Below are 12,411 nucleotides of genomic sequence, written 5' to 3'. Positions count from 1 at the left end.
AAGACTGAGGGAAATGAATGAGTCCTCTTCCAGTTTCTAATGTAGCTTGTTGTGTTTGCGCTTTTGACAAAAAGTTAGCAAGTCATTGGCCAACGTTTCAGCTATGATATGTGGTGTTTCGTCTTCAAACAACATGTAAAAAAAATATATTATTTAAGTCTGGCTAGTGTCTTTATTTTCAGTTATATAACAGCTTTGTGCCAAACTTAATTTTCCTCTGTTTTGAAAGTATTTTCATCTCCATGTTCCTGATTCGGAAAAAGTTTTTTTTCATTAATGCTAATGCTAATTAATCCACCTAGTAAAAACCATTCTATTGTCAAGCACATCGTGTCTCAGCTGATGTGTGTAGTGCAGCAGGCTTCCGGATTGAAATGAATCACATCACCGTTAAGTGCATTACGTTTAACAACAAACCTGAAGGTCAGTTATTAGAGACAGCTGACTATGACGATGTCAGTGCTTGGAAAATGCTAAATATGCTGGAGATGTTGATGACAATTATAGTGGATGCCCTGCTGCTAAAACTAATCTGTATGTTCAGTGTTTGCTATAATTCTAATTTGCTAATTTTAAGGCTGACTCCTGTGTGTCTTCATGTCACAGAGTTTGTAGGTTGGGCTGGGCACACAGCAGGAAAACACCATGGCTGAGATGCTAGTCAATCACACGGCACCATGCGCACATACCCACACACCCACACCCACACACACACACACACACACACATACACACACTATTAGAGGCAATTTAGAGCAGCCAAAACACCTTGCGGAGGTGGCAAGAAACTGGAGAACCCTGGAGCTTTAACTACTGCATAACTGTTCTACCAATATTATTATTATTATTATTATTATTATTATTATTATTATTATTAATCAGAATCAGAATCACCTTTTTGACCAAGTACCCTGGGTTTACATGTACAAGGAATTTGTCTTGGTGTATAACAGTAAAAATACAAGAAATAAAAAGAATATTAATACGGTAAACAACTATGAGCATTAATATAGAAATATAAAAATTTAGGAAAATAAATTAAACATAGACATTAGACATTAAGTGTACAATAGTGCAGGATGTGCAAAAGTGGGCCAGTGCAAATGCTCACAGTTTGAGGTAAAAAGGTGGAGTATAGCAGTCCGAGTTATGTGCGTTAATGTAAAGCATATGAAACAGAAACGTGGGGTTTTTCGTTAATGCAATGCGTAATGTCCATGGAGGTGGATAAGAGACCATGGTGGAAACTGGGTATTGTTGATGAGGCCAGTTGCGGATGGAAAGAAACTGTTTTGTGGCATAAGGTTTTAGTCTTGATGGACTGCAGCCTCCTGCCGGAGGGGAGTGCCTTGAAAAGTTTATGTCCAGGGTGAGAGGGATCAGCCACAATCTTAACTGCCCGCTTCAGGGTCCTGGAAGTGTACAGGTCCTCAAGAGGTGGCAGATTGCAGCCATTCACCTTCTCAGCAGAGCGAATGACATGCTGCAGTCTGCTTTTGTCCATGGCAGTGGCAACAGCGTACCAAATGGCGATGGAGGAGGTGAGTATGGACTTGATAATGGAGGTGTAGAAATGTACCATCATTGTCTTTGGTAGGTTGAACTTCTTTAGCTGCCAGGAAAGTACATCCGCTGGTGCACTTTTTTGATCAGAGAGTTGATGTTCAGCATTACTTGAGGTCCTGGGTGATGATGGTTCACAGGAAGCGGAAGGGGTCCACAGTATCAACTGGGGAGTCACACAGGATGATGGGGGCGGGTGGAGCTGGGTTCTTCCTGAAGTCGACCACCATCTCCACTGTTTTAATAGCATTGAGCTCCAGGTTGTTCTGACTGCACCAGGTTACCAGATGGACAATCTCCCACCTGTAGGCAGAGTCATCCCCCTCAGAAATGAGCCCAGTGAGGGTGGTGTCATCCGCAAACTTCAGTATTTTGACGGCTTGGTGACTATTATTATTATTATTATTATTATTATTATTATTATGCTGTGTCAGCTCTGTTTCTTCCTGTACAAGGACAGTGGGAGAGTGTGTATGTGTGTGGTCTTTGTTTGTTCCAAAAATAATTACAAGGACATTCCTTCTTAGGACACTGTGTCCCTTTAAAGTCTCTAGCGTGTAAACGACAGATAGGCTGCTAACTATGATGCTGTGTTGATCTTCCATGTGCACTCAATAAAGGGCACCCAGTAAATGAGTTTCTCAGGATTCAGTCATGTTTCCAAGCTCATCTGTGCTGAAATTTCTCACTAACACTTTCTGGAGGGTTACTCAATTTTGCCATGAACTGCAAAGAAGCCTGAGTCTGTAATCTCTTGCCTGTGTCTGTCTTAACTCCCAGTGAGCAAGCCAAGGATGACAGCAGCAAGGAAAAAGCTCCTTAAGGTGGAAGTGAAAAGGAAGAAACCTTGTCATAAACCAGTTCTCTGCAGGTGAAATCTATTCTCCTTTTGGCTGGCACTGGATTATGGATTATTTTTATCTCAGTGTATTTGGAATATATATTAACAATACATAATAAGTATATTGATCAGTATTGGCTGGTTGTGATATTGAATGGGAGGGCTAAAAATTTCTACTTCCTATGAATAACACACTATACTATTATTTAAAAAACCATTATTGTTGAGCCTTATAAAACAGGGTCTCATCATAGGGACAGAAGCATTGAAAGAACAGAAAAGCTCTGTTGCTGTTAGTCAGTTCTTTTGTTAAAATCACACAAAATGTATAATTCTGCCATTTGCCCCTAAATCTAATTTTTGAAACACCTCTGTGATTGAGAAATAATCCGTCTTGTTCATTTTTATTACACCCATACACTTTCTCAATCACTGCTGATGATGTGATATGGGTGTGTCAGTGACGCAGGCTTAAATAAATTAAGGCACACAAAATCTAGAGGGATTCACTCTGTGAAATCACTTCACATGACTGATAGACTGCATGAAGCTCCAGTCTGGATTAGAAAGAAGTTATCCCTGCTTCTTCATAACATTCTGTATGTTTTTTTTTTTCTTTAAAAGTGATGGAGAGCTTAACCCTACCAGCCCATTTATAAAAGCCACTGCTGATACTGATACACTAGTTTGCCTCGCAGTAGGCAAAGGAGACATGTTTAACTGAAGTGAATCAGACTCAGGATGGCAGAAACAGGATCTGGGTGGGAGAAGAGGCTTGTAGACTTCATCCATAGAGTGCATACTGGTTACTGTAATTAACTGCGACCTATAGATGGATAGAGTGAAACATCAATTATCTGATAAATGATGAAGCTCACTAATGCCTTTCCATTTGCTATTCAAAAATGTTCTCACCCTTTTTGCTGGACTTTGTCTAAATTATTTGTGATTGTTGTTAACGTAGGAGTGAATTGTACATGGCAGGGGCCCACATGCAAGAGTACAGTGCAGTGTGCTAACTCCCCTGCTTGAACACAGCTACTAAACCCGGTGAGATAAATAACTTGTCATTAAACAGAAAAATTACCTAAATATATTGGACTCCAGTCCTGTGAACTGGAATCTGTCTACAAATGCCAGGAGAGTGTCTTTGCTAGGACATTCACACATATTGTCTGTATTGAATGGAAATAAATTACTTGGCTTGTCAGAATGTTTTCCATGAGTGAAGACAAATACTGCTAAATTGCTCTTACTCTCCTAGATTTGATTTCTCAGCATGTACTTTTACTGCGATTTCTTCCAGGTGTCCTGGCCCAAAACAAAATGAAAAAATCCAAACATTTACATTATATTTTTGCTTTCCTGTTTATATATTACATTTGGCATGTCTGTAATTTGATTGTTTTTAGCTTAACTGTAGCTTCATGGGTTTCATACTGCTTTCTATAGTTGTCAACATTCATATTTCTGTAGAATGCAAACAGTGATTTATATGGCCTGTACTGGGGAGAATTATGTTCAGGACAGCAAACACAGCAATGATAACATTGACTTTCTTTTACTTATTTACTTTAAAGTCTATGGCTGAGAGCCTGCTTTGTGTTAATAAAAAGACTCAGCAGCAGGTAATAAAAACAAGGGCAAATTTGTTTAGCTAGTACACTCATAAAAGCATAAATCATAATGAAAGCTAAAAATCATAATAACATCATCACACCTGTAACCACCTGTATTTACACAAGTATTCACTTCCTTTGCTAAGACACCTGGGTTCAGGTGCATCCAGATCATCCTTGAGATGTTTCTACAATTTGATTAAAGTTCAGGTGTGTGTAGAGGTACAGATCTGGTGAAGGATACTGAAACATTTCTCAAGAACACAGCGACTTTCATCAAATTTAAATGGAACATGTTTGAAGCCAGTGTGACTACAGAGCTGCTACCTAGTCCAGCTGAGCAAACAGGAACAAGGGCTTTAGTGGTGCTGACCAAGAGCCTGATGGAATTTAACTGAACACTGGCTGTGAAGTGATGAGATATGTGTTTATCTGCCAAAAGAACACCCATTTCGGCAGAACTCCACCAATCAGAGACCTTTATTGCAGAATGGCCATACAGAAGCCACTCCTCATTAAATGAATTATGATAACCTGCTTGGAATTTGCTAAAAGGCACCTAAAGCACACTCAGATCTCAAAAAAATTGATGAACTAGTTTGTCCTCACCCACCTATCCAAATATGTATTTTATTCACTATCCAAAGCAGAATGCATTCGGGCTCCATAGGTATAGTTCTATAACACCAAGTACCGTCTTTGTGAAACTTTGCTCATGTTATATCTAATTCCAGATCTCCTCTCTTGAAGAAGAGTTGTATCTGTTTGATGTCAGAAATAGTTTTTGTTTAAATTGCTTCTCCTTGTCACTTCTGTTGTTATGAATCCTTTGTTTCCATAGCTGTCTGAAATCATGGACAATACCTAAGCCATATTGTGAACTGGCGTATACATTCACAATTTTTTTGCCAGGCATGCTTTGATTAATTCCTTCAGTTCTGCTTGTTGAGTTGAGGTATCTGGAGGCATGGATGCTGTAATTAAGAAGTTGGTTTTAGATGTCCCCATCCAGCCAGCATTTCAGATTTCTTTTCAATGTTAGAGGGAATTTAGTACAGCAATAAATCAGGGGATTTATTTTAATTAAATAGTGCATATTTAAGTGCTTGATGAAGAGGTAGATCTTTAGTCTTCATATCAAGACAGCCAGTGACTCAGCTATTTGGATAGCCAGGAGAAGTTCATTCCTCCACCTGAGTGCTGGGAGAGAAGAGTCTTGATGCTTGAGGTTCGAAGGGAATATGATGCCACTTTCCCCATCTGCTTGTGATTACTTGTAGAGCCCTATTCGGCAGTCCGGAGGCAGTCCGGGCCTAATGGATAGAGAGTTGGACTTGCAACCCGAAGGTGAACTTGGATGGGTTAAAAGCAGAGCACAAATTCCGAATATGGGTCACCATACTTGGCCACAAGTCACTTCACTTCACTATTCTATTGCTGAAGTGGTTCAGGTGCTTCTTCCCCTTTCTCAGTTTCCTCTTTTGTCTCAACAGTCATAACATCTGGGGCTAAATGTATCACTCCTCATTAGCATCAGCATCATTGTAAGTTATCTCTCATATTAAATTCTATTTTTGACCCAAAACACAGAATTAAGCTTTGCAGCTTGGAATTAAAGCTAAAATTCAGTAAATTTTAGGAACTGTGCGTGAGTGTGGGTGGAGGTATGTTTTTAAATCTTGGTGATGACAAATGTCCTCACAAGGATAGGAATATCTGCCCGTGTTTTGTCCTTGTGGGGACATTTGTTGGTCCCACATTTTGCTGATCACCATTTTGCTGAACACCGTTTTTACAAAAACACACAGTGTAGGCATTAATAGCATTAATTAGCTGCATTAATAATTATCAGTGGAAGGTCCTCCCAAACATAGTATAACAGACATGTGTGTACGTGGGCATGTAACCATTCAAGAACATATTTCTGGTTAAGTTCAGAATATAACTGCACCACAAATATTTATTGATATGTTTGTTATTAGGGCTAGATACTTTATCTTGTTGAGTCTACACACATTTTATATAACCTACATATTGCTGGTAATTATATTATCATATATTTCAGTTTATAAATTGTATAAAATCTTGCACATGGCATTATTTATTTCTGAATAATGATGTTGGTAAGGACTGGCAGATTTATTCAGAATGGAAAGTTCAATTTAATTCCTGAGTGTCCATTGTACCATCTTCCTTGATGATAACTTATTTGGAATTTAATAATTATTTCTTGCTGTACATATAATGATAGCTAAATTTAAGATCACTTTACTTCTTCTGTCCACTATGTTAGTTTGAGAATCTGTCGAATTAGATTTTTTTTTTGTCAATTTATAGTCAGATTCCTTGCTCTGAGACAAAGTTGGTGGTATGCATACTATCCAGGATTGCTGCATAATTCAGGAAAAAGTATGGGGTTTGAAGGCCCTTATTTCCAGACTGTGAAATAGATAGTAATATATAGACTACTACAAAGAGCTGCAGTCTAAACTGAATGTTCAGGGTTCTGTTTCAAGAAACATATTTGATATGTTGAGAAAGCCATCAAAGACAGAGTAATGAAACCATAAAACCTTTCTCCTTCACTCATTCTGTCTGAACACAGTGCATTGATCAAGTAGTTTTCTTGGTTTTCCAATCCCAGAAGGTTACATCTGCAGTATTCCATCTCATGAAACTGTTATTGTTCTTTTTACTGTTGTTGCCCTTGGATCATATCTTTGGGTCTTTCAACTTTGATCTCCCTCTTAGATTTTTATATGGAATTTAGGTTAGAGTACTCCTATTGTTGCAGATATATTTTGTATATTCACTTGATGAGCATTAGGACAGATATAATGGGGATATTTGTATGCATTTGACTGTTTTTGACCTTCATAATTTCACAATCCTATGTCTGGGTCATGACACCACAAATAAAAGAGATGTTATCCTTTCCTAATTGACTTTCAGGTTTTGGATCCTTATAGCATTTTTTTTTTCAGCAGAATACCCAATACAGAACACAGGATATTTGTCTATTTAGGGTTTTCTACATACCTTCAAAGGCAGTTTAGACATTCGACCAATGAGAGTCATTCTGGGTTTGTCTTGAGGATGAGTAATGCAATAATATTTATTCTATTTTAAAATATGCTATTTTAAAACTGCATGTAAAATAACTTCAATTCGGCACCATCACATTTCTAAAATTGGTTCCATGTTATCTATGGTGGAACTATTTTTTTTTAAACCATTTAACTACAGAAAATAGATATTGTAACTTAGTCCACATGAAGGATTGTTAAGTAGAATTTGACAGACAATTAGGGTGGTGAAAATGGAAATCCTACATTAAAACTGCACAAAAAAGTCATATTAAAATCACAATACCGATTAGTTTCACTATTCAATTTGACTCAAGAACTACATCAACTCTGCAATTGCACTCAGTCGATTCTAGGTACTGTGGGGCTCCAGGCATTAAAATGCAGGGGCTATCCTGCCATTTTTTCCTCTTTATTGCCATTATGTTACCTAGATACCTTTATAAAGAATAAATATGATGAGCCAACTATAGGATAACTGTCTGAATGTGTTAGCATTATATTCTGCATGCTAGATGTAGTGATAGATCATGCTTCCCGATTAGATAAACCATCACTGTTTCAAAGATTCAAAGATTCAAAGCATTTATTGTCATGTGCACAGTGAGGAAACCAAGTTTCCCTGAACAATGAAATTCTTCCTTTGCTGTCCACATTGAATGCCAAGATAACAGAAACTATATAGAAATAAAAATAAAAACAGACATGCACATACATACATATCACGAAGGCTAAAACAGAAGTGTTTGCTTTTATACTCTGTATACTTTAAAAGACCAAGCTATCAAGACAATTTGAGCAAAATGCCAAATTCTACCAAGAAAGCTAGCTAAGTAATTAACATTATGTGCTCCAAACCAAGCACCAACTCCTAGTTAGCTGCTTGCTTGCCAAAAAGATGTTCAGCTAGTGCTACATTACTTTATGGCTTAGTCTACAGTTGTTATTATTTATTATTTCAGTATTAGATTATCTCCACCACTCGCCACTCATCTTTTCATCTTCTTCTTGTTTTCCAGTGGCTTCCAGACAGGTGAGTTCTCTTCATTTATGCAAGCAAGTTATCGTACAGTATTGCACATTACCCATCTGAGGTTTTGGAGTAGTTCTACACTTTGAGATTTTAGATTTTCATGGACATTGTCTGCCTTCAGGGCTTCAAGCAATTGCCTGAGCTGCCTGTTCTGTAGCTACAGCTATTCAAGCAACCATAAAGCAGAGCCACACCATTTCTGCTTATCTGTTGTGATCAATGACCATCGATGTAAAATGAAAAATATGTCCAAACAAATATTTAATGTAATGTACTGAATAATAAATTCACAATTTACTAAATAAATAATGACTAAGTATATGGAATGAATGGGGTAATGAGTCATAGCTGCACATGCCGTCTTGCTCAAAAATTGCCAGTGATGTATTATGCATACAGAGCACATTTATCAAGACCGATTTACACCCACAAGTGTCTCATGAGTTGTTATTGGCAGAAGAACAGAAAGCCTGCCATGATTAATTAACCAGTGATTATTATTGCTTCCTTTGCGTTTAACTTTGGGAGGACACACAGCACTCTTATCATCCGAATGTTATTTAAAGTAAATAGCAGTTATCTTTGCAGAGGATCAAGGCTTTTGCAGTACAAATGTGCCAGTAATTCAGTAATTTAAAATTTTTACTTTTTTCATTTACTAATACTGCATCAGGCAGGAAAAATGTAGCTACTATGGCCTGCTACAGTAAATTGTTCTTTACAAACATGGTGAGAGAATTTGAGTGAGAATTGTGATCTTAATTCTAAGCCAAAAAAACATTCCTATTTCATTAAGAATGGTGCAGCTGGAATGGTTGAGGATGTTTTCTGAAAGTACCCCAATCAACATTCCCAATCAACCAGACAGAACAACCACCTACCATAGAGCCTGGAGTTCAAGAGGCTTTGGATGCTGATCATCCCAACATGGACAGTTAAAAAAGTGACAGAAGCTTGATGGTATTTTAAGTGGTATGAAAAATGTATTATTTGAAAGGGACCTAAAAACTGGGGACAAAATATACACTATATGGCCAAAAGTATGTAGACACCTGACCAGCACACCCATATGTGGGCCTTCACCAAACTGTTGCCACAAAAGTTGAAAGTACAAAATTGTCTAGAATGTCTTTGTAATGCTATAGCTTTAAGATTTACTTTTACTGGAACTTATGGACCCAAACATGTTCCAGCATGACAATGCCCCTGTGCACAAAGCAAGCTCCATGAAGACATGGGTTGCCAAGGTTGATGTTGAAGAGCTCGGGTGGCCTGCACAGAGCCCTGATCTCAACCCCACTGAACACCTTTGGAATAAATTGGAATGCCAACATGTCCCAGGCCTTCTCACCTGGCATTAGTGCTTGACCTCACTAATGCTCATGTCACTGAATGGGCAGAAATTCCCACAGCCATGCTCCAAAATCTATTTTGGAGGCTATTGTAGCAGCAAAGGGTGGGACGAACTTTGGAATGGGATGTTCAACAAGTACATTTGGGTATGATGGTCATGTGTCCACATACTTCTGTCAATACAGTGTATATCATGGAAACAATTATTGCAGGTTTTGCATAGATAGCCAGGCCAGCTGTCCTGGATATAACAGGGTCGCTGATCACTGGCAACAATACGGATTAAATAATGAAACAACGAAAGCCTCGTTAGAGTCTCAAATGAGCCCATGTTGGCCGGCTTCTTATCATCTAATTAACCATGGCTGGGACATCTGATGTTTCCTCAGGCCGGGGGAAAGGTGGGGGTGGTATGCACTAAAATGCTCATCCATTTGTGGTCCTTTAGCACTAAAAAGGAGTCAGACGATTTATGAAATTCACATTTCTGCAACCTATAACAAATAGATATTCATCTAGTAGCTGCTATAATACCACCCAGGTTTGATGTGGTCTTTGAGGATCTAGACTATTATTAACAAAGACTATGCACTTTATTAACATGCCCCTTTCCAGTGATGGGGAGGTGTTAACAAGCCCATAAGGGCAGAACTATCATAATCTTACCAGTCTTATTGGATATCCATAAGCACTTCCATGTGATTCATGATTCATAAACTCATTATTCTCCATGCCGTACATATGGGGATGGGCCCCCGCTGCTAGACCCTAGGTCCTCCCAAGACATCTTCCCCCTTGATCTCTCTTAAGTGACTGTTCTTGCCACTGTTGCTCTTGGCTTGTTGACTAGATGTTGAGGCATTGATTTCTGTAAAGCCCTGATTAGTCTGTACTGTAAAATCACTATTTGGAATAAATGCTGCTCCAACAACCCCTTCAGCCTGACATCATTTTGCTTCTCATTTCCTGTCAGCCAGTCAGTACTTCCACCCTAGCTGCTCACTCCCCATTTCCGTTCATCTTTCCTCTTCACCCCCACCCTTTTTCTCATCCTGTTTTATTCATCTGGAATTTCTTGCCATTCTTCTGTACATGGCTTCCTTTAGAGCTCCTCTTCTTCACACTTCTTCATTCTTCAATGTTCTTGGGTTTTGGCTTCTCCTCGTTCAGCACTGGAACAGCATCTTCACCTTCTAACAGCATGTGGTCTTCTTGCCGGACAATCTGCAACCCTTTACATGCGCCGCCTCCCTTTTGGAGGTTTTACTATGATTTTTCTTTCATTTTTCCACTTGGCTGAACTGAATTTTTGAGTCTGGCAACTTCTTTTGCTTGACAAATGTTTATACCCGGCGGCTCCCCATCTCATCTTTACTTTCCAATGATTTCTACACCTACAGTATATAAAACCCCCATACCTCCATGTTCTATATGATGTAAACTTTACTGAAAATCATAAGGTAAATGATGTCATAATTTAACATCTGGTAGCTGTACCATATGTTTGTACCATATTGATACTTATAATGCAGATAATAATCAACACACATATGTGGTTTATGGTGTGTCTAATCATTCTCCGCCAAGTTTTTAATTGAACTGTATTGTAAATATGGCTGGCCCAACATCAACTGTCCCCTTTCTGCATGTCCCTATTGTTGTACATTTGGGCAGATGTTTCTTTCATAAAAAATAAGCAACAGGTGAGATGTAGATTGTATGGGCAGTTGCCATGTGCTGACTCAATGTTTGCGGTGTGAATTCCAGGTAATACTGCTCCAGTGTGAAAATGTTGGGTAGTAGTGAACTTTTTCTTTGCAAGTTTCATGCATCAAACATGCTTTCCATGTGTTGCATGCTCATGTTTTCTAACTGGAAATACCATAAAAGACAATATATAAAATATCTCGAATTAGCAGTCATTCTCTATAATTTAAACAGCACCACCTCTAGTGCACCATTATCAGTTCTTATAGTGGCTTACTGTTTAGACTGTGTAGCGGCTTGGGATGTTAAAATAAGTATCTGGAAATGAAGAATCAAAAAAGATAATGGGAAAAAGCTAAAAGAGAATGTTTTGGTGTTATCAGTAACATTGTGTTATTTGTTTTTACACAACTGTACTCTTAGCAGTTATTGGTGTTTGTATATGTACTTAAGCAGCAACCTGGCTGGAGAATATGGGGTTACTTTTGACTTTGCCTTATGTTTTAAACTGTCTCTTGTTGCAGAATATATCCATGTTTCACCTGTTTCATTTCACCTAGTAGTTTTGTAGATGTGTCAGCAGTCAGCAGTACTAAAATAGAAAGTGATGTTGAAAGTACGAACAAATGTGACTGGTGGAGCTCAGATTTGAGTCATGACCACAGTGTGATGCAACCACCATTTTTTTTAGCTTTGAATGCATCACTGAGATATCATTATCAGATCAACACATTTACAAGCATCGTTTGCATTCATATGCTGGCCTTGCTATACTAAGTTTGGAACAACACAAAAGGCCTAGCGGCAAAGCTTTTCTCGTTATGCTGTTAGATCTCCTGTGAAATGAACTGTCATGAAAATTCTGATTTTATTCTACATTATTTTTTCTCATTCTGTTTTCTAATTTTTTATTCACTGCAACATTACTCTGTTAGATTGAACACTATTAAACTAATAGCTGAAAGGATAGCTATTAGAGTGCAGTAATGATTATTTACATAATTAGGTAGACTGAATGTGGTCAGAAAACAGAAACATAGCCATTTTCTATATAATCTTAGGTAGGCATATTGTTAAACAGCACATTTGAAATATTTTGAAATATGAATAGAACATGAATATTGAGTCAGGGGAGAAGAAAATACTCTGAGCTATGATGTTCCTGAGCTATAGCATGAGTAGCCCTGACATTCATGTAATGATAATTCA

The sequence above is a fragment of the Pangasianodon hypophthalmus genome, chromosome 2 (genome assembly GCF_027358585.1).
Source record: "Pangasianodon hypophthalmus isolate fPanHyp1 chromosome 2, fPanHyp1.pri, whole genome shotgun sequence".
Classification (NCBI taxonomy): domain Eukaryota; kingdom Metazoa; phylum Chordata; class Actinopteri; order Siluriformes; family Pangasiidae; genus Pangasianodon; species Pangasianodon hypophthalmus.
The sequence above is the reverse complement of the archived record's forward strand: the minus strand, read 5'-3'. Positions refer to the sequence as shown.